Source organism: Balaenoptera physalus (genome assembly GCF_965194825.1).
Source record: "Balaenoptera physalus genome assembly, chromosome: 2".
NCBI classification, from domain to species: domain Eukaryota; kingdom Metazoa; phylum Chordata; class Mammalia; order Artiodactyla; family Balaenopteridae; genus Balaenoptera; species Balaenoptera physalus.
The window spans coordinates 153,758,095-153,780,022 of NC_138883.1; the positions used below are offsets into that span (position 1 = coordinate 153,758,095).

General features: G+C 38.8%; 1 long non-coding RNA gene across 1 annotated transcript; it reads right to left on the reverse strand.

The window, feature by feature from the left end:
* Positions 1-293: 293 nt before the first annotated feature.
* LOC309655271 lies at positions 294-21,090 on the reverse strand. The gene is made up of 2 exons (XR_014260736.1): positions 15,913-21,090; positions 294-15,791 (listed from the first exon to the last, which is right to left on the reverse strand). It is a non-coding gene; the product is annotated as an uncharacterized lncRNA (long non-coding RNA).
* Positions 21,091-21,928: the final 838 nt, after the last annotated feature.

Sequence of the window (21,928 nt, forward strand, 5' to 3'; positions counted from 1 at the left end):
CAACCGCAATTAGTCCACTAAAAGAACTAATTGCTTGCAAATTTTCGTATTTAAACATAAAGCCATTTTTAAATGACAGTACTGAATAACATTTCAAAGTCTAGGCAAACAATGATTTTTAAAGTATTGAGTTATGCATAATTTTATGACATTTTTCATTAATTATAAAACAGTAAAGCAGTGGTTTCTAAAAATTCAAGGAAAGAATGAAAGGAATCATTACTTTGAAAATTACTTATTTTTATAAATCAGAGAACATTACCAAGAGTGTGATTATAATCAAAGCCTATCTTAAATAACCTATTTCTTATTAACAAACCTCATTCTAGGCATGTAAGCTAACTCACAATGGACCTGCAATGAGAGGGGCATTTTTTCATGCAATCTACTCCTGAAGATTATAATTATTTTCACTGCTCAAAAATGATAAACTTTCCCCCCACCCCAAGCCAATTCAAACCCATTCCACTACTGCCCTTCCTTTTCTGAAAATACCTCAGGTGTTTAGTTCACCGAAATAGAATGAGTGACCATCATACTTGCATTCATTGGCTTGCCAAAACTTCAGATTTCTCAGCATTAAAATGGCCCTTTTGGTGAAAAGCTGTTCTTCGAAGGCCCTTCCTTCTCCTTAATCGAATCTCAGAGTTTATGACCAAGAACTTTGGAGCCAGCCAGACTGGGTCCGATCTAACTCTGGTCTTAATTAACTGTGACCTTGGGTAAATTACATACTCTTTTAAGCATCAGGAGCCTCATCCATACAAATAATTGGACCATATAATCCATCTCTCTAGCTATGGTCAGAATTAAATAAAATAAGCCTATAAATTAATTACTCAATAAACGTGTGCTTAATGTTTGTATTAATATTTCATTACCATGAATAAAATAACCATACATTAGAGAAATGGCATTTTATGACCCTATTCTCCATAAACAATGGCCAAGTAAAGACACAAGGATAAGCAACTGATAACAAGATAGTTAGGATGGGCCTCTAGTTAGGATTAACTTCCTGAGTTCTTTTAAATGTCCTAGTCTTTAATGTCTGCCTCCAAAAGGGGCAAAAGAGAAAAATGAAGGATGGAAAAACAGGATGCTGGTGATTTAAATCCGCTGGAAGTCAGGTCAGCTGGTCTGGGGGGGCAGCGGCAACAACGGCACTGCCTCTTTGCACCTCTGTGATCAGAAGCAGCAATCACAGCAAGACCCCAGATATTTAGAGGACAGGGTCCTTTTTTGCCCATCCTGGCTCCTGCTTGCTGAGTGCAGTTTCTCCAGGAACACCTGGACACGTGTCTACTAAGGAGGTGAGGGTGGGGGATGGGTAGCTGCTACTGTGCTAAGAGCTGAAACTGACCACAAGTGACTGCAATTTGCCATTCAGTTCTTCCCCTGGAAGTTGCAAGCCTTCAACAGAGTCCAGAGTTCCAAATAGTTACATCAGACAGATTCTGCCAGAGCAATTATTGTCTGGATGGGGAAATAGACTCCTGACGCTTCCTACTCTGCCATCTTCCCAGAACCTTCCCTGAATGATTCGCTTTTAATTCTTACATTTGTTATCCTTTATACACATAATCTGAACAAACATAAGGATAAGAAATGCAGAAATTGCATGAAATAATGCAGTCCCATTTCTTTTCATATTTTTCTATTGGATTTGAAAATTATTTTTAGTAAATCACATTTTTAGTATTTAAGGAGATTTGCAAAAATGATTTTAATTTTTAAAAATACTTAGTCTGTTAGAAATGCCAATGAATTGTATCCTTTTTTTTGAAATCATCTTTTTAGAGCATTAAAAAGGATTTAATTTAGCTTAGTTTTGTATGACTTAGAATTTTTTCCACATTACATGGTATTTAATTTTTTATTATTTTTACATTCTGAACATAGGGAAAATAATAATCCCTTTTCTAAATTGAAACCAAAAGAATTTTAGCTTCTTAATTCAAAAGTGTTCTCAGGTATATAACAAGCTTATTGTAAGTCTGAGCTCTTTCCTGTTTACCTCTCATTTTTAAAAAATGATGGCCCAAAACATGCTCAAATTTTAGTGTACATGGGAGTAACTGGGAATTTTTTTAAAATGAAGATTCTGATTTGGTGGACCGGGGGTGCAGCCTAGGGTTCTGGATTTCTAATAAGCCCCCATATTATTCTGATGCTATTGTTCTGCAGACCACACATTAAGAGGTATAATATTACCTCAAACTGGTTACCCTCTTGGAGAGAAAATAGGAGAAAGCTTATGTACCTGTTCAGACATTTGTTTCCCCTCACCCACTAAAAGTAAAGACCCAGATAAGAGGATCATCATTCTGTCCACCATCCACCCATCTATCCATTCATCCTTTCATCCAGCCACCTACCCATTCATCCTCCTATCCCCCCATTTATTCACCCATTCACCCATCCATATTTCCATTTACCACCCATCCACCCATCCATCCTTCCTTCCAGCCACTCATTCATCCATTCATCCAAGAAATATTTATTGAGCATCTTCCACGTACAAGGGACTGTTCCGGGCCCAGGCATCAAAGTCCATATCATAGTGAACCGTAGCTTCTGATAGAGAAAAATAGAACATAAATACCTAAATAAATACATGAAAAAGATCATTTTAGAATTTGATGATTGCCATAAATAAACTAAATCAGCAAAAAGCAATGGCGAGTGCTAGAGGCAGTATATCCACCACTTGGGTCCCCAGGACTGGATTTGGATTTGTTTAAACTTACACAGATGACTTGATGGGTCAGGGCTGCATATTCGTTCTCTTACAGCCTCCTCTTTGAAACGCAGGAATGATTGAATGAGATGATCCGTGGAAGGACTTGGCAACATGCTGAAAGCACTCGATAAGTGTTAGCTGTTATTATTTTCTGAGATGATATTTGCGAACCACACTTCGCAGTAATACAGAGAAAAGCCTCTCATGCAGAATCAGAATTTATGAAAACGTTAAAACACCTCATATGCCCAGAGATTAGAGAGCAGTGAATAAATTGAGAACCTCGATGTTTCAAAAAATGTAGGGTGAATATGGCTGGAAATGGGATTTTGAAGGTAGTTAAGATGATAAGAGTTGGATAATGAAGGAGAATTGTGTCTCATACGAGAGAGTTTGGCTATTGTCCTGATCTATAGGACCATGGTTTTCAGGCTCTAGTGTGTAAAATAATGCGGGAGGTCTTGTCCTCACCCCAGAGCTTCTCATACATTGTGTTTTAAGAAGATTTTGAAGCAAATATTCTTTGGGCAGGAGAAAGCCAGTACTGGCAGTTTTTAAGCCAGTTTTAAAGCAGTGAAATATGTAAAATGCTATAAGCCAAAATGTAATAGTGCTAATATAATGATAAGCTGTAAGAGAAAGACCAACGTTACCTCGAGCAGAGCATAAACAAAAATAAGTTCTATGACCTGAGAGAGAATAATATAGAAAGACATTTTGAGCTGACCAGATCAAATTATAATATCAATTGTTAAGAAATGATACATTTATAAGTAAAAAGAACAATGGGCCAATAATTAAAACCAGCAGAGAGTTCAAATAGAAACTGTCTTGCTACACAGAACAGTTCTGGAGACTGAATTTTCTATGATATGTGGTCACCTGAAGGAAACTGGGTGAAGGCACAGAATATGAGCCGACCTCATGTCTTCATCTCAGAAACACGAGAATCACCTTTGGGGGTTTGAAAATAATCAACATTACTTTCTGGTAATATTTGAGCAAATCAATTTGTCAGAGATATTTTCTCCTTCCCCACATCAGAGATCCTGAATATAACAAGGATATTTACTTGAGAAGAATAAAGTGGTTTTGGAGAAGACAAAGATGAAAGAACTCAGGAATCACCTTCATCTCTGGGTACATCGATTGACTAATAGAACACAGGACACATGGAAACATTTAACCAAGATGCCTGGTCGAGTGTAAAAGAGCCATTGAATGGGTCTGGCAGAAGACCTTCCAGCCTGCTTGAGGATGAATCTGCCACCTGTTTCTTCATCAGGACAAGAGTGGCCACCATTTTTAACTATCTACAGAGAAACCTGTATGTGAGTGTGCTTTTCTGTATATGAATCTTTAATGCTCTGACTTATAAATACCTTGAACTCAGATTTCTGTATTCACCAGTATTTCAGGCAGATTCTTGCATTTATAGAAATCATTTTTCCCATTTTATTGGGTTGTGGCAGCACTATCTTTGCTTTTGGAGGAAGAGGATTCTGATACCAGTGTGGTAGATAGACTGGAAACTCAAGAGTGCTAGTATTCTGATAAAGCAAAGAACAAAAATCAGAAACAAAAGGCCAAGCCTCAATTTGTAGTGTTTGTGGATTTCCATATGTAAATTCTCCCACTATAGTTAATTTCAAGCTAGCAATTATTTGACACCCAGCTCACAAAATTCATGAACATTCAGCATTGGGCTCCTCCATGACAGCCCAAGCTGTCGCCAGGACTCCACTGGACAGAGCTCCCAGCCAGGAGGACAGGTAAGAAGCTATGAAATAACACAAGATATTGAGGACTAGTGGTAAGTGACAAGCTAATGGAATAGCATTAGAATGGGGGAAAAACATCTAGAGTTGATAAACACTTTTGAGTTTGATAAAGTTTGATAAAACTAATAGATAAAGTTTGGCAATTGATTGAATATTAGAATAAAGAAAAAAGACAAAGCACAGGGCAATACTACAGTACTTTTTTTTAATGTGAAAGATTGACTGGATGGTGGTGACTGTGATTGTGAAAATGGGGCAGAAAGTTTAGGAAAGAAAGGTGGTCAGTTTTATTTTCAACATCTTAAGTTTTTTAAGCACTACGTATGATGGTCTAGGCTTGGGAAAGAGGACTCAGCTATGAGATGCTTTAACATATAACCAGCATAGAGATATTTTAATTACTAGGAAAAACTTCTCTCTCTAGCAATTCTAACAAACATCTCTAAGAAAACATATTCAATGTACTATAAGTGTCCTCCTATAAGTAAATTTACTCTACCCTTTATGTTCTGATTTAAAATTAACGGTATCAGGACTTCCCTGGCAGTCCAGTAGTTAGGACTTCGCACTTCCGCTGCAGGGGGCGCAGGTTCAATCCCTGGTTGGGGAACTGAGATCCAGCATGACGCATGGCAGAGCCAAAAAAAAAAATTTTTTTTTAAATAAAATTAATGGTATCGTCTACTAACCTTCCAAAGTAGATCTTGAAGGTGTCCTTGAGTTTTTCATCGCCGTGGTGTCATTCCCTCAAAGTGATCATTACTTCCTTTGATTCTGTAAATAGTCAAGGATTTACTCTCTTCTCTCCATGTCAACTGTACTATTTTAATGATCACTCATTTCAGCCATAACCATTAGTTGGGGGGTCTGATTACACCCCCTAGCAATCAGTTCTTCATGTCTCTTCCACATTTAACTTCTTTTAAAAGTCACAATGCCCTTGTTAGGAAAGTTGTGTTATTTGGAGCGTAACAAAATTGTGGCCAGGATGACATAGGAAGGGCACGTGAGCTGGCGTTTTAGGCTGGAGGAGAGTGGGCTGGGATGCAGGGGCATAGGATGCTGGAGAGGGAGGAGACGCGGTGGCTGTCATCAAGCATTAAAAATGGGTCCTCTGATCGAGTTATCAACCTGTGGGTCCAAAGGAGCAAATCTGAAGTGATCAGGGAGGGCAATAGTGAAAGGATTTGGGTTTTGTGATGGGGGCTGCCAGTCAGAGGTAGCAAAATGTGGATGGGAGGGTCTGGTCAGGCAAGGTATTTAGAGGGTTGGATAATCAGCCAGTAAAGTCATTTTAAAAGGAAATGAGCAGGCAAGCAGTATTGGGCTGAAGGACTCTTAAAAACCCATTTAGATGGAGAGATCTATGATACTCTAAAGTCAGCTTTCTCTACAAACTTTTTGTTTTTCCTGATGAAGATATTTGTGCTTTTCCCAAGCACTTTAAGGAAGTCTTGGTTTGTGAGCCAGTAACACTAAGTAAGAAACATTAATATTCTCTTTGGCAATAGATGTATGTTGACTAAAAGCGCCTTGATGCTAACGGAGAGAATGTGGGTTTTCTAGTTTGGTCCATGCAGACAGTTCATTAGTTCTAAATTTAGACATAAGTGTTAGTGTTGGAGTGACTCCAAGTTTGACTAATACATCCGAAGATGTCCTTGTTAGAAAAAATAAATGATGGAGAATTCTATTTTTCTACTTTGTGTTTGTGGGTGGAGAGGGAAAAACACTCTCTTTTATATCAGCTTATTCCATCTGTTCATGATTATTGAGTAGATGTGAAATTTAATGATGTTAAGTACACAGTAGGTATGCAACTGACGATTTTACATTATAGAATAGTTCTTACTTGGCGGAGGTGAATCAGTTAGCAAATTTTCAGAGCATCCTGATTCAAATCAACTGCTGTATGTTTCCCCATGTCAAGCTCTCCAGAAATGGAGCAGTGGCCAATGACAAGATGTCATCTTGTTTCAGCAGTTTTCTTGAGCACCTATTAGTTTCAAGCATAAGTAAGCAAAGATTAACAGGCTGCTGCATTCAAATTTCTGCTCTCAAGGAACTTAGTCTTGACCGAGAAACACATTTCAATGAGTAAACAGACACGTCACTATTACTGCTCAAAAAGCCTCTAATTTTGCCTCAATTCTCCCAAACCTCTTAAAAAATAACTGCATGGATAATTCAAAATTCTCTAAACTACATTAAGCATTTAAGCATTTAGCATTATGTTTAAAAGCATTAAATAACCTTAAATAAAATAGAGGTCTACTTTTCATAGATTCCCTCTTCATTAATATCAGAATAAATTATAAAAGATAATTTGTTAGAAGTTTTACATATTTTAATTAATAATAAATAATATTAAATATCAAAAATAGTCCAAGGTAGTTAAATATTCATTTTTAATTTTTATTTGGAAAACATAATTATTACCAATAGAGATGTTGGTCAAGGGCACAAACTTCCAGTTATAAAATGAGTAAGTTCTGGGGATCAAATGTGCACCTTGGTGACTATAGTTAACAATACTCTATTGTATACCAGAAATTTGCTAAGAAAGTGGATCTTAAAAGTTTCTCTTCTCCTTTAGTTTTTCTTTTCTTATAGGACTCCTATGATTCAGACGTCGATGTTTCCACTTGTGAATGTTTATCCATTTCTGCTATTTTTGCTAGGCTTCCTCACGTGCATCTTTCACTCCAATCATTCTGCAGTTTTACCCATCTTACTTCTCCCCCCAGTGCTTGCTTCCTTTATTTCAACTCCTACCTAATACTTCTGTCCAATATTTTGTAAATTCTTATTTCTATTTCAGATGAAAAATAACCTTCATCTTCTTGAGAATTTTTTATCGTAAATTCCTTGTCTTTTACAGCCATTCAGGCTCCTATGGTCTATGTTGGTTCATCCGTTGTCACTTTGGTCATAGTTGCAATCCTCAGGATTTTAGTCATTGGCATTTGAGCTCGTTCTCTCCGGGGATCTCACCACTATCTGAGACACGTGTAAGGTGTGTCAGGGAGAGACCAAAGGCAGGTGGTGGTCTATGCCCCTCCAGGTGAGATTAAGTAGAGTGGAGAGGAAGGGCCAAAGCAGGATGTGCAGAACCACTGCTGATAACATATCTCCATTATGGTGGACCCGTCCAGCCACTGTTTCATTTTTAAACTTTTCAGGGGATGCAGAATCGACAGGCAAATTTCTTTAGTTTGTGTTCCTCCAGCTTTTTTTCATTTGAAGGGGGTGTTCTTCAGCAGTGAACTCCCAAAGGCAGCTGGTCAACCTGTTCTCTTCAGCAGCTTACCCTAAGATGACTTCTTTCCAGTTTATGTAATAATTGGACAGCAATAATCAAATAATCATCCCGACGTAGAACTGGGGACAAGCAAGAGCAGATTTTTTTTTCTCCTGCAATTTGTCTTTCCACTGCTGTGTCCAGACACCAAGTGTCACACCCTGTTCCCTGCAACCCATACACACAACAGCTTACCTCATGCCTTGCTGTCTCCCTGGATATTTCACTGTGTGCATGCTTGTGTGTGTGTGTGTATGTGTGTGTGCACGCACACACACGCGCACATGCTGCTCAGATCATGTTTTCCTCCAAATTTTGTAGCTTCCTCAAGGTTGATTTGGGGAGAGAACTAGTCTAGCAGCCTGTGCTAATTCACCATTTTGTCCTGGTTTTATCTCCTTGAAATACGGATTCCATTGTTTTATTCTTCTGTTTGAAAACATCCAAATATGGTCCTTTCCCAATGAATCCAAACTCCTGGGCAGGATTTTTATAACCTCGACTCAACCAATTTTGAGCTTTACAATCTGCTGTTCTCTGTCATTTACTGTGTGATCTGGTCACCCACATTTTCTGGCTTTCCCTGATAGGTCTGTCACATCCTCACGCCTTTTCAAGTGCTATCTGTTATTTGCAATATTCCATTCTCTGTCTCTCTTTTTATTTGGCAAAATTATACTCAGTTTTTAAGATTAAAGTCAAATTGTTCATTCTGTGAAATATCGCCTCTTAGAGTAATAGAATTATTTTTTACTTTCTTGACGTGGTGAGAACGTGGAAAGAACACCAGCATAACTTTCTTGCTTAGTTTTTAGATATTGTTAAACCTGAACTATTGTTAAACTGAGCTGTAAGTTTACTTCTGTTAATGCCTAAGCACCAAGTAGATTCAGCTCCTTGATTCATAAGCACTAGTCTCTAATCTTATAAATATTTATAACTTTTGCTTGAAACCTGATCAATGTATCAGCATGTTCTTTAAAATTAATAGCCAAAGACCAAAACTAGGCAAATACTGGATGCCTGAAGGTAACTCATTTTAATAAAAGAAATATTTTAAAGCATTAAAATAGACTCCTTAACTATTAAGTTGCCTCAGTAACTCCTATCAGTAATAATTCCAAATAAATTCACTTCTCTGTGAATCTCCGCACCTGCTAGATGTAGCCACGATCATTTCTTACCTGTGCAACATCTAAATAGCTGCCAAATAGCACCTGTTCAGGCTCTGACTCCTTACAATTCATTTTTGACACCACAGACAGTGTAAGCTTTTCTAAAAGAAAAATGCGATCATTCCACTTCCTTCCTTTGTATTGTTCTGTGGTCTCAAGTGCATTGAGAATACAATCTTCAAGGACTTGAATGTCTTGAATCTACACCCACTGGTTGAGTACAATCTAGACATACTATCAGTTTCTCAAAACTCTTAGCAACGTTCTGCTTTGGAGGCCTTTGCGCTTTCTCTGAAACTGAACTTCTCTCTGGAATGTTCTTCCCCAGATATTCATGTGTCTGGCTTCTTATAATAGAAGCCGGACCTAGTATCAGATCAATTGCTAACTTTTCCAAGAGGCTACTCTGGAAACTATACTGTATCTGGCTTTTCCATCAGGACGCTCTGTGAGAATACCGCAGTCCAGCCAGCCCCTTCCTTGCGCTACATCCAGGTTACATGGTGACGCTGTTGACTTGCTTGTTTACGTGCTTGGGCTCTTTTTTTCAATCTAGAATAGATAATCCATAAGAGCAGAGAAGAACGGGTCTTTATCATTCTAAAACCAGGGACAGCCACAGGAAATAGCACATAGATAGTCTCAAAGTCTTATTAAAATATTTTCTGTTGAATAAATAGGTGATACTTAATTGCTTAGAACTTCTGTGAAAGCAGCTTTTCACTATCTTTTCAATATATTTAATGATGACCAGGCTTTATTCTTCATATTATCTATCTTATTTTCTAGAACAGCAAAAATATCCAATATTTGGGGTATCTATTACACTAAGTAGTGAAGACCTGGTAAGAAATGAAATACTGTGACTGTCTTATGTAGTAGTTTATCCCTAAGTGCTTCACGTGATATCTGGAATAGGAGGCGATCAAAATATCATGTGAATAAATGTGAGATAAATTATAAATTATTAAACATTACTTTTTTTATTTTATTGAAGTATAGTTGATTTACAATGTTGTGCTAATTTCTGCTGTACAGCACAGTGACTCAGTTATACGTACATATATATACATATATATATGTATATCCTTTTTCATATTTTTTTCCATTATGGTTTATCACAGGGTATTGAATATAGTTCCCTGTGCTATACAGTAGGACCTTGTTGTTTATCCATTCTATATATAACAGTTTGCATCTGCTAATCCCAAACTCCCCATCCATCTCTCCCCCACCCCCTCTCCCCCTTGGAAACAACAAGTTTAAACATTACTTTTTCAATTTAATATAGAATTCATGACCAGCAATCACTTCAAATTGTATTTGTTCAGAAGAACAACCAGGGGTTTTTAGAAACTTCCCTGTAGTTGCTCATGAAGTTCTGTTCTTCTGATGAACAACTTTCTTGTTTAATATTGCTTGTCATATTCTCCAGCCCTGTATTTGCTGTTACTTCATCTGCTATTAAATGATGCAACTCTATCTGATGTTTGTCAAATTCAAAGCTGAACTATGTCCATAGCACCCTTTCTTCTCTCTTGGATCATGTGAAGACCCAAACTGCCAGGCGCCCTCCTGGCTGCCACATGTAGATTGAAATGAACCATGAAACTCATGTCTGACAATTTTTGTTATTTCTTCAAAAGTTTTCTTTCTTTCTAGACAGGAACGGAGGAGCAGGAGAAATGGAGCACGTTGGAAATAGGTCCTGATTGTGCTCAATGATTACAACACAAGGAAGCCCAGCAGCTTCAATAGGGCAGATCGTTCTACTACTTTTCTTTTGGAATTCAATAGCAAGTTTAACATTTATAACTTGGGAGTCACTTTTTCTTTAACATACAAAATTCTTTATTGATGCACTCTGGACATAGAAAATGTTCATTTATCTTCCATAAGTCTGTGATTTATGAGAGGAATAAAATACGTATTAATCATTGGAATTCAGGATATGAAATAATTTTTCAAGTTGCCCAGACGAGCCCATCCAGTGAAATTCTATCATCAATTGTAGGAGATGGAAGAACCTTAGCCTTGAATGTCAATCTGTCTTGAGACACAGTTTTAATTTCAGCCTCTACCAGTGCATCAGTGACTTGACAGTGAGTTATGAATTTCCACTCCCTCAGCTGGACAAGCTGCCCACAGATTTTCTGATAACAGGACCATATGCTGGAGAAATTATCATAGATGAATGTGATTGTTTTAATGAACATAAAAATCTCTCTTCTGTACTATGTGAAAATCGTGTGTGTAAAATTAGTCATATGACATAGCATAGGAATTGTATTCACTGTACATTTCTCTCTGTTGAAAAATCTTGCACTGCATACTAAAAATCAACTTTCATCAGTCGAGAAGAAAACCTATGTAGCAAAGTAATATCATTCTACTAATAATTCCCATAGGCCAAAGGCAGACGCCACTGCCAGTTTACTACCCAAAGTGACAGTTTAAATGGCAAGAATGCATTTAAATACACAATTTGATGTGATTGCTGTAGAAGACAGACAGGAAAATCAATTAAATGTATTGCCCAACACTGATGAGAACATAGAAAAATAAAATAGAATGACAGGATTTATTTCAAAGGAGGAATTTGAGGTAAGTATCTTTTAATGACTCCTCGTTCTAATCGAAATCAATGGCTGAAAATATTTTAAAAAATAAAACAGATCAACTGATGCTGAATAACTTGAGGAAGATGTATTAAGCTACGACAATGGATACGTTCTACAGCCTTTAAGGCATTAGAAGTTGAAGTTCTCAGTTTGTTTGTACATCCTGTCCAGGTCTATATATACCTCGAGAAGACATTCCGTGTTAAGGGTAAAATTAGACTATGCATGTGCAGAATTTAACACAGTGTTTTGTGCATACTAGGTGCTCAAGATAAGAAAGGTATTATTGTATTGTAGTTACTATTAATAAATTACTTTGCATACCATTTAATGCCAAACTATTCAAGTAACTACATATGAAAATATTCTTCTGAATGTAATTTCCTTATTAAAAGGTACTGGCTCTAAACCAGTGGTCCTCGACTGAGGGTGATTTTTGTCTCTGTAGACATGATATTTGACAATGTCTGGAGACAGTTTTGGTTTTCTTGATGAGGGAGGAGGTTGTCACAGGAATCTAATGGGTGGAGGCCAGGGAGCCTGCCAAACATCCTGCAGTGCCCAGGGCAGCCCGGCAATGACGAGTGACCCAGCCCAAAGCGTCAATCGTGCCAAGGCCGAGAAACCCTGCTCTAAATCATGCATGGGATTTCTTCTCTTTCCATAGCTGCTGTGGCAACTGAGAAAAGTCATAATGAAAACTGGAGAATACTATTTCAGTTTTTCTCCCTTCCCCTCATCAATGCTACAGGAAAGCTGAGTCAGAGGATGTAATAAAAGAGGAACTACTTTAAGAGAAGAGGGGAGAAGCAAATGAACAAATGAGTTGATTTGCCAAGAAAATTAATTAATGCCTCTTCCTCCAAATTACCATTGTGACACAATGGACTAAAAGTGAATGTAAAAATTTAGAAAGCAAAAATTCAGAAATCTAACCAGGATTCACACAAACATGGTAACGCAACATTGGCCCTGAAGGCCTATGGGAATATGGAATGCACAGAAATGTAACCTAGAAATTATGCATATGGAAATCCAAATTGGAACACAAAGGTGATTATTTTTTAAATACTACTGCCTGCATATACTGACTTAGTCTGTTCTGACTGCTATAACAAAATACCACAGACTGAGTGGTTAAACAACAGACATTGATTTCTCACTCTTCTGGAGGCTGGAAGTTCGAGATCAAAGTACCAGCAGATCCAGGGTCCGGTGAGTACCCACGCCTATACTGCAGAAGGATGCCTCTTGTGTCCTCACCTGGTGGAGGGAGCTCATGTCTCTCACGCCTCTTGTAAGGGCACTATTTCCATCATGGGAGCTCCATCCTCATGACCTCGTCACCTCCTGGAGGCCCCACCTACTAACATCTTCACACTGAGGATTAGGTTTCAACACATGCATTTGGGGGGGGCACTACATTCAGTCCATAGCAAGCACCATGATCAATGCCATAATAAAGAAAAAGTAGAAATTAATTCCAGAAACCTTCTGTATATTATTACTTATATAATTACTTTATCCTAGATTGTAAATTTCCTCACTGAGTGTTCAGTAATTCTCCATTTTTCTGCTCTGTCAACAAACTCATATCAGTACTGTTAGAGATAATTCTCAGCCATGTGGGTACCACATGATTGTTTTGCCAACCAGCATGATTCGAAACATGCTAGAAAAAGAACTCTCAAAAGAATGCTACATTTGCGACGTCTGTTCCAGGTTGTGTGTACAGACAACTCTCTTGGCTAGATTTTTCACACTCATTTGTAAAGCTGAGTGTTATTAGCTACTGACAAAAAATATTTTTAATCAATGCTGCTCATGAATTTGGAGATGATGGGTGTACAAGAACCAAGAGGAGAGCAGAGACACTTAAGTGAAAAACAACCTGAAATAATTTGTAAAAGTTTATGTTCATGGTGGTGGGCACCAGCAAGGTCTCCATCAGAGAGCAGGTGAGGGAACAGATATAACAACTCGTACACAGGATGGGTTACATGGGGTTTGTGGATTACGAGTACCTGCCCCATCCTATATTTTGGAATAACAAAGTATCGCATAGACTATGGACATGCTTTGGTGAAATAGTAAATTATGAGTATTTTCAAAATGCAAACATTAGAGAAGGACTTTAACAATTATTTTAACTTATGGGCACACACGCATATATTTTTAATCTCTCTTTGTTTCCAAAAAATAAATAACTAAAAGCTTTGTGATGGACTAAACATCCTCACAATGGCATTTGTTCCCAGCAGTGCTCCGGTGGATCAGCTCACAGACCTGATAGATGTTGTCAGCGCTGATAAGATGTTCAGGAAGACAGGGCAGTGATAAAAGAAAGGCTGAGGGTGAGAGAAAGAAGAGTGTGGCCAGAAGCTCTCCAATCTTTCTCTTCTTTGTAGGGAGGTCAAAAAGTCTACCAGGCATGATGAAAATTTTAATTAAATATGTTTAAATTCGAGTTCAAAATGTAGTTTCACTATCCATTGAACTCTTTGAAGTCTCCAAGAAGATAATAAATCTCAGTTGCCATAGGAATCTCACTCCCTGAAATGTGATTAAAAGCAGTTTTTTGTTATCTAGCAAAACTCATTATATGGATTAGTTGTCAATAATGGTAGAGAGATTTCCTGTTTGAGGCAGTGAGACGGAAGGAAATTGGCATTTGTTGAGTGGCTAGGAATGTCAACCACAATTACTTGTTTTTCAGGCATGATACCACTTGCTTTTGTTTGCCATAATTGCAGGTGAGCATTACTATCCATTTTATACATGAAGAAGTTGATGCACAGAGTATTTTGTACAGAATCACGTAGCCAAGAAAGCAGAAAGATCCAAGGCTCTGAAAGCTTGAAGTTTACCCCACACTGTTTGCTTTCTCCAATAATGCTGAAAGAAATGCATGGTTTACTTTCTAAAATGGAACTATCAAAATTTAAACATACTATTTGTTGCAGGTTGGAAGGATTCTACAGAGCAATAAAATCTTTAGACACCATTAAAGCGAATTTTAAAGATATTAAACAAATTTGCTCAAGGAGCTATAACTGTTCTAGAATTACTGGGAAATATGACATCACGGATTGACCATGTCTGTACACAAGCATTTTTGCTTCAACAAAGGGAATTTCAAGAGAAAGAAATCCTGCAAATGCAATATCTGCTTCCTTGGTCCTGAGGTGTTGTTTCTTTGCTTTTAGCTTTATACCATGACATCATTCTAATCAGAAATGGAAGGACGCCATGCCAAATTTAGAACATACTTGAACTTTGTGATTTCGTACATTAGAAATAAATTCCAATCTTTAGAAGTCAGCTGGTGAACTATAAAATAAAAGAACATTACTTCCTTTTTCCAAGGAAAGTGCCTCCCAACAGTTTCTTGGACATCACATTGCCGCCACAAAACCACACTTCCATGAGCTAAGTGCAAGTCAATTAGAAACACATGTACTATATTGTCCCTGGATCTAAGGGTTACAAAGGAAACACTCAAAGGCTATCATGATAAATGCACCAATCTGGGGATTTGAGTACACATAAAATGGGCTAAAAACTAACTTAACACCCTTATGGAGTATATGTTACTTGTGTTCACCAATTAGAATACTTAGTACTCATGTTACTGATTTTTGTAAAACCAAGTCAGTACAATTTAAGATAAAACATTCCCTTGTGGCAGTTCTTCCAAGCAGCAAAACCACTGCAAAATGGGAAAAACAAAACAACTCGAAAATATTAAAAAATCCTACTTTTCATATAGGTACTTCCATTTAGGCTTATCTGCAAGGTGAGATAGAATGAGATTCTTTGTATATTAGAAATAAATGGTTATCAAGATTTGATGTTTGTCTTAGAGATACTAAGTTGATTTACACTTGATAAGTAGGGTATAACACGGTACAAATACAATAAGAACTTATAACACTGTTGTATTTAAATATCAACACTTATCAACTCATCAGCACATCTCCCAAGAAATTCACACTCTGATTTATTTCTGTTATTGGGAGCTGACTGTAGTCGTTTTCATTCGTAATTGAGAATGCATGTATTCCCAAAAGATTTACCTTAAAATCTGTATTTTCACAGGATTTAGAGTGACAATAGCTATCGTTCTCTTGATTTCATTTTTGTGTGTAATTTTATCTGTGATCAGTAGATCTGAAAAAAGTTAAAGAAGTTATGCAATCCATAATAGTATGTCCCAATTCTCACTCCACATCTTGACATCGGCACCCCAATTGTATGAGAGCATCTTTGACAAATTCTGGGCTTTACTCACCTCACAGCGCATCATTTCGGAAGCAGTGCAGCCAGCCTGGTGGATTTCATCAGCCGTCACAGACTGGTGCAGTTCCAGGGCAACATTACTGTGTTTCGGTGAAAAGCAATGAAACTTTGAGTACGTGGATGATTTAAAACCAATCTAATCTTTCATAACAGCACAAATTTTCCTTTTATTTTTTACGTCTCCAAATGATAAAGATTGGTCATTCAACTGACCCTAAAGAGATCAGTAGATTGTTTTTCTAACTGATGTTTCCTTCTTAATTCGGGCCCTGATGTTTTTCTTGTAATTGGGACAGAACTTTCCCTTCAGTAGGAGCCAGGGGACTGTGAGAGCTGCGGCTTTTGTACATTTCTGTGCACCTTGGCTTTGTCGAGATGGGGCTGTGTTAAATGACATTTAAGGAGGAAAAAACAAGCTGTTCTGAAAAATGTCAGTCTCACTTGTAATCTGTTTTTGAACCATGTACTATAACGACATTCCCATTCACACAGAACTGGTGATTTCCCCTCTGGTGGGTTCTAGCCTTCTAGCTACTTGGCAATAAATAAAGTCAGAGCAGAGAGAGAGTACAATTAAAAATTAACTGCCCCCAATTAGCTCCACACTTCTTTCATCTTTGCATGCTTGTTTGATGAGGTGCTTTTCAAGTGTCTTAAATTGCAATATAAAATAAGGCCTCCAGTGAACAAAAGCTCTAAAATAAGGAGGAGGAGGTCATCCACCTTGGTTGTCCTCAACTCTTCCTTCCCAAATTTTTACCTCTTAACCTTGAAGCAGTTCCTAACTCCTGGGGGTGATGCTGGATTAAGGAAAAGCTGGTGCTACCATCACCAGATCGAGAATCCAGGAGCCCTGATTTTCCTACTAACTCTTAACTTGCTATGGAAACATTCCTGGCCCTTTAATTCAGCCAAGACAAGGTTAGACAGGTTCCAGAGATGTGCCTCAACAACTGAACGAGAGAGAGGTGGTGGGAGTGGGGAAGTGGGGGCAAGCATACAAAACAGAGAGGCAATTCACTCATACACATTTCTAAAATAATTATTGGTCATAAATGTGTTCAGTTCTATTCACCAAGGTTGACGGGCTATTGCTCCAGCTGAGAGCCCAGTTGTAAAAGAGAGACCAATTCCGAGCATCCTTGGATTGCACCATCCCAGGAAGGACTAGCCCTCTATCCAATGGCAGGCTGATTACATTAGACTGTTGATAATGTAGAGGGAAACTCTTTATTTTATAATATTGATATGAATTTTCCTTCACTTGCTGAAACACTTCTGCCAGAATCACCATTCGTGGACTTTCAGAAAGACTTGTTAATCACTAACAATAAACACCTCATTTTATAGCAAAGAAAGGAGACAGGGACTCACACCCAAGACACTGACTAGCATTGCCAGGTGCCTCTTATCCTAAAACAGGTGACAGAATGGTAGACCGAACTGCTGAAGGCTTGGCCAAGGGACAACACCCTTTGAGTTTGGGTTGTGGTCCTAAAATATTCTGTTTGACTCTCAAATCCACAGTCAATGTATTGTGTTGTGGACGCCATAGTTAAGAATCGGGAACAGTGAGAAAGAGGTGAGAGCAGCCCCCTCACTGTTACAGTAATAGACCACTAGTAAGTGTTTTGCTTTCCATTCCTACAATCTTGGGTCTTAACAAGGTTTAAAGGTTAACATTAGCCAAGAGAACAATATTTCACCAGAGAACACAGACACAGTCCTATCAAATTGTAACCAGGACAGCCCACATAGCCAATCAGGACTCCTGGTACTGTTTTTTTTGTTTTGTTTTTTAAAAAGATTTATTTATTTATTTATTTTTGGCTGCATTGGGTCTTCATTGCTGCATTTGGGTTTTTCACTAATTGCGGAGAGCAGGGGCTACTCTTTGCTGCGGTGCACGAACTTCTCATTGAGGTGGCTTCTCTTGTTGTGGAGCACGGGCTCAGTAGTTGTGACACATGGGTTTACTTCCTCTGTGGCATGTGGGATCTTCCCAGACCAGGGCTCAAACCCGTGTCCACTGCATTGGCAGATTCTCAACCACTGCACCACCAGGGAAGTCTAGGACTCCTGGTACTGTTGGAAAACAGATGAAGGGGAACCTTCCAGATGGTGGAGGAATAAGATGTGGCGATCACCTTCCTCTCCACAAATACATTAAAATTACATCTACATGTGGAACAGGTCCTACAGAACACCTACTGAACACTGGCTTCCCAAAGCAGAGGATCGGTGCCAACCAGCACTCACCAGCCCGAGAGGCTTGTCTGCTCACCTGCTGGGGCGGGCGGGGGCTGGGAGCTGAGGCTCGGGCTTCGGAGGTTGGATCCCAGGGAGAGGACTGGGGTTGGCTGCGTGAACACAGCCTGAAGGGGGCTAGTGCGCCACAGCTAGCCAGGAGGGAGTCCGGGAAAAAGTCTGGACCTGCCAAAGAGGCAAGAGACCATTGTTTCAGGGTGTGCGAGGAGAGGGGAATCCTTCCCCGTCTGCCCACAGAAGGCAGAGCACAGCCTAAACGAGCTCCAGAGATGGGCGCGAGCCACGGCTATCAGCTCAGACACCAGAGACAGGCATGAAACTCTAACGCTGCTGCTGCAGCAACCAAGAATCCTGTGTGCAAGCACAGGTCACTATCCACATGCTGCCCCCTGCCCCAGGAGCCTGTGCAGCCCACCACTGTCAGGGTCCCGTGATTCAGGGACAACTTCTCCAGGAGAACACACAGCGCGCCTCAGGCTGTTGCAACGTCATGCCGGCCTCTGACGCCGCAGCCTCGCCCTGAATTTCAATTATAACTACAGTACCTCTCCCTCCCCCTGGCCTGAATGAGCCAGAGCCCCCTAATCAGCTGCTGCTTTAACCCCATCCTGTCTGGGCGGAACAGAAGCCTGAGGGTGACCTACACACAGAGGTGGGACCAAAACCAAAGCTGAACCCCAGGAGCTGTGTGAACAAAGAAGAGAAAGGGAAATTTCTCCATGCAGCCTCAGGAGTAGCAGATTAAATCTCCACAATCAACTTGATGTACCCTGAATCTGTGGAGTACCTGAATAGAAAACGAATCATCCCAAAATTGAGGTGGTGGACTTTGAGAGCAACAGTAGTCTTGGGGTTTGCTGTCTGTGACTGACTTGTTTCTGATTTTATGTTTATCTTAGTATAGTTTTCAGTGCTTGTTATCATTGGTGAATTTGTTTATTGGTTTGGTTGCTCTCTTCTTTTTTTTAAATTATTATGAGGTTTTTAATTTTTTTATTTTAATATTTTTTTCTTTCTTTTTTTCTCCCTTTTCTTCTGAGCCATGTGGCTGAGAGGGTCTTGGTGCTCCAGCCTGATGTCAGGCCTGAGCCTCTGAGGTGGGACAGCTGAGTTCAGGACATTGGACCACCAGAGACCTCCTGGCACCAAGTAATATCAGTTGGTGTGAGCTCTACCAGAGATCTCCATATCAAAGCTAAGACCAACAGGGAGACTAGCTCTGTGCTTTGTGACCACCTAAAGGGGTGGGACAGGTAGGGTGGGAGGGAGAGGCAAGAAGGAGGTGATATGGGGAAATATCTATATGTATAGCTGATTCACTTTGTTAGAAAGCAGAAACTAACACACCATTGTAAAGTAATTATACTCCAATAAAGATGTTTTTTAAAAAAAAAGCTAAGACCCAGCTCCACCCAACGGCCAGCAAGCTCCAGTGCTGGACACTCCATGTCAAAAACTAGCAAGACAGGAACACAACCTCACCCGTTACCAGAAAGGCGGCCTAAAATCATAACAAGGTCACAGACACCCTAAAACACACCACCGGACGTGGTCCTGCCCACCAGAAAGACAAGATCCAGCCTCATCCACCAGAACACAGGCACTTGTCCCCTTCACCAGGAAGCCCACACAATCCACTGAACCAACCTTAGCCACTGGGGGAAGACACCAAAAACAACGGGAACTACGAACCTGCAGCCTGCAAAAAGGAGACCCCAAACACAGTAAGTTAAGCAAAATGACAAAACAGAGAAACACACAGCAGATGAAGGAGCAAGGTAAACACCCACCAGACCAAACAAATGAAGAGGAAATAGGCAGTCTACCTGAAAAAGAATTCAGAATAATGATAGTAAAGATGATCCAAAATCTTGGAAATAGAATGGAGAAAATACAAGAAACGTTTAACAAGGAACTAGAAGAACTAAAGAGCAAACAACGATGAACAACACAGAAAATGAAATTAAAAATTCTCTAGAAGGAATCAATAGCAGAATAACCAAGGCAGAAAAATGGATAAGTGACCTAGAAGACAAAATAGTGGAAATAACTACTGCAGACCAGAATAAAGAAAAAAGAATAAAAAGAATTGAGGACAGTCTTAGAGACCTCTGGGACAACATTAAACACACCAACATTTGAATTATAGGAGTCTCAGAAGAAGAAGAGAAAAAGAAAGAACTGAGAAAATATTTGAAGAGATTATAGTTGAAAACTTCCCTAATATGGGAAAGGAAATAGTCAAGCCCAGGAAGCACAGAGAGTCCCATAGAGGATAAATCCAAGGAGAAACATGCCAAGACATATATTAATCAAACTATCAAAAATTAAATACAAAGAAAAAATATTAAAAGCAGCAAGGGAAAAGCAACAAATAACATACAAGGGGATCCCCATAAGGTTAACAGCTGATCTTTCAGCAGAAACTCTGCAAGCCAGAAAGGAGTGGCAGGGCATATTTAAAGTGATGAAAGGGGAAAACCTACAACCAAGATTACTCTAGCCAGCAAGGATCTCATTCAGATTCAACAGAGAAACTAAAACCTTTACAGACAAGCAAAAGCTAAGAGAATTCAGCACCAACAAACCAGTGTTACAGCAAATGCTAAAGGAACTTCTCTAGGCAGGAAACACAAGAGAAGGAAAAGACCTATAATAACAAACCCAAAACAATTAAGCAATGATAATATGAACATACATATCGATAATTACCTTAAATGTAAATGGATTAAATGTTCCAACCAAAAGAGATAGACTGGATGAATGTCTACAAAAACAAGACCTGTATATATGCTGTCTACAAGAGACCCACTTCAGACCTAGGGACACATACAGACTGAAAGTGAGGGGATGGAAAAAAGATATTCCATGCAAATGGAAATCAAAAGAAAGCTGGAGTAGCAATTCTCATATCAGACAAAATAGGCATTAAAATAAAGAATTACAAGAGACAAAGAAGGACACTACATGATCAAGGGATCAATCCGAGAAGAAGATATAACAATTGTAAGTATTTATGCACCCAACATAGGAGCACCTCAGTACATAAGGCAAATACTAACAGCCATAAAAGGGGAAATCAACAGTAACACAATCATAGTAGGGGACTTTAACACCCCACTTTCACCAATGGACAGATCATCCAAAATGAAAATAAATAAGGAAACACAAGCTTTAAATGACACATTAAGCAAGATGGACTTAATTGATATTTATAGGACATTCCATCAAAAACAACATAATACAATTTCTTCTCAAGTGCTCCTGGAACATTCTCCAGGATACATCATATCTTGGGTCACAAATCAAGCTTTGGTAAATTTAAGAAAATTGAAATTGTATCAAGTACCTTTTCCGACCACAATGCTATGAGACTAGACAACAATTACAGGAAAAAATCTGTAAAAAATACAAACACATGGAGGCCAAACAATACACTACTAAATAACCAAGAGATCACTGAAGAAATCAAAGAGGAAATCAAAAAAGTACCTAGAAACAAATCAAAATGAAAACACGATGACCTAAAACCTACGGGATGCAGCAAAAGCAGTTCTAAGAAGGAAGTTTATAGCAATACAATCCTACCTCAAGAAACCAGAAACATCTCTAATAAACAACCTAACCTTACACCTAAAGCAACTAAAGAAAGAAGAATAAAAAAACCCCAAAGTTATCTGAAGGAAAGAAATCATAAAGATCTGATCAGAAATAAATGAAAAACAAATGAAGGAAACAAT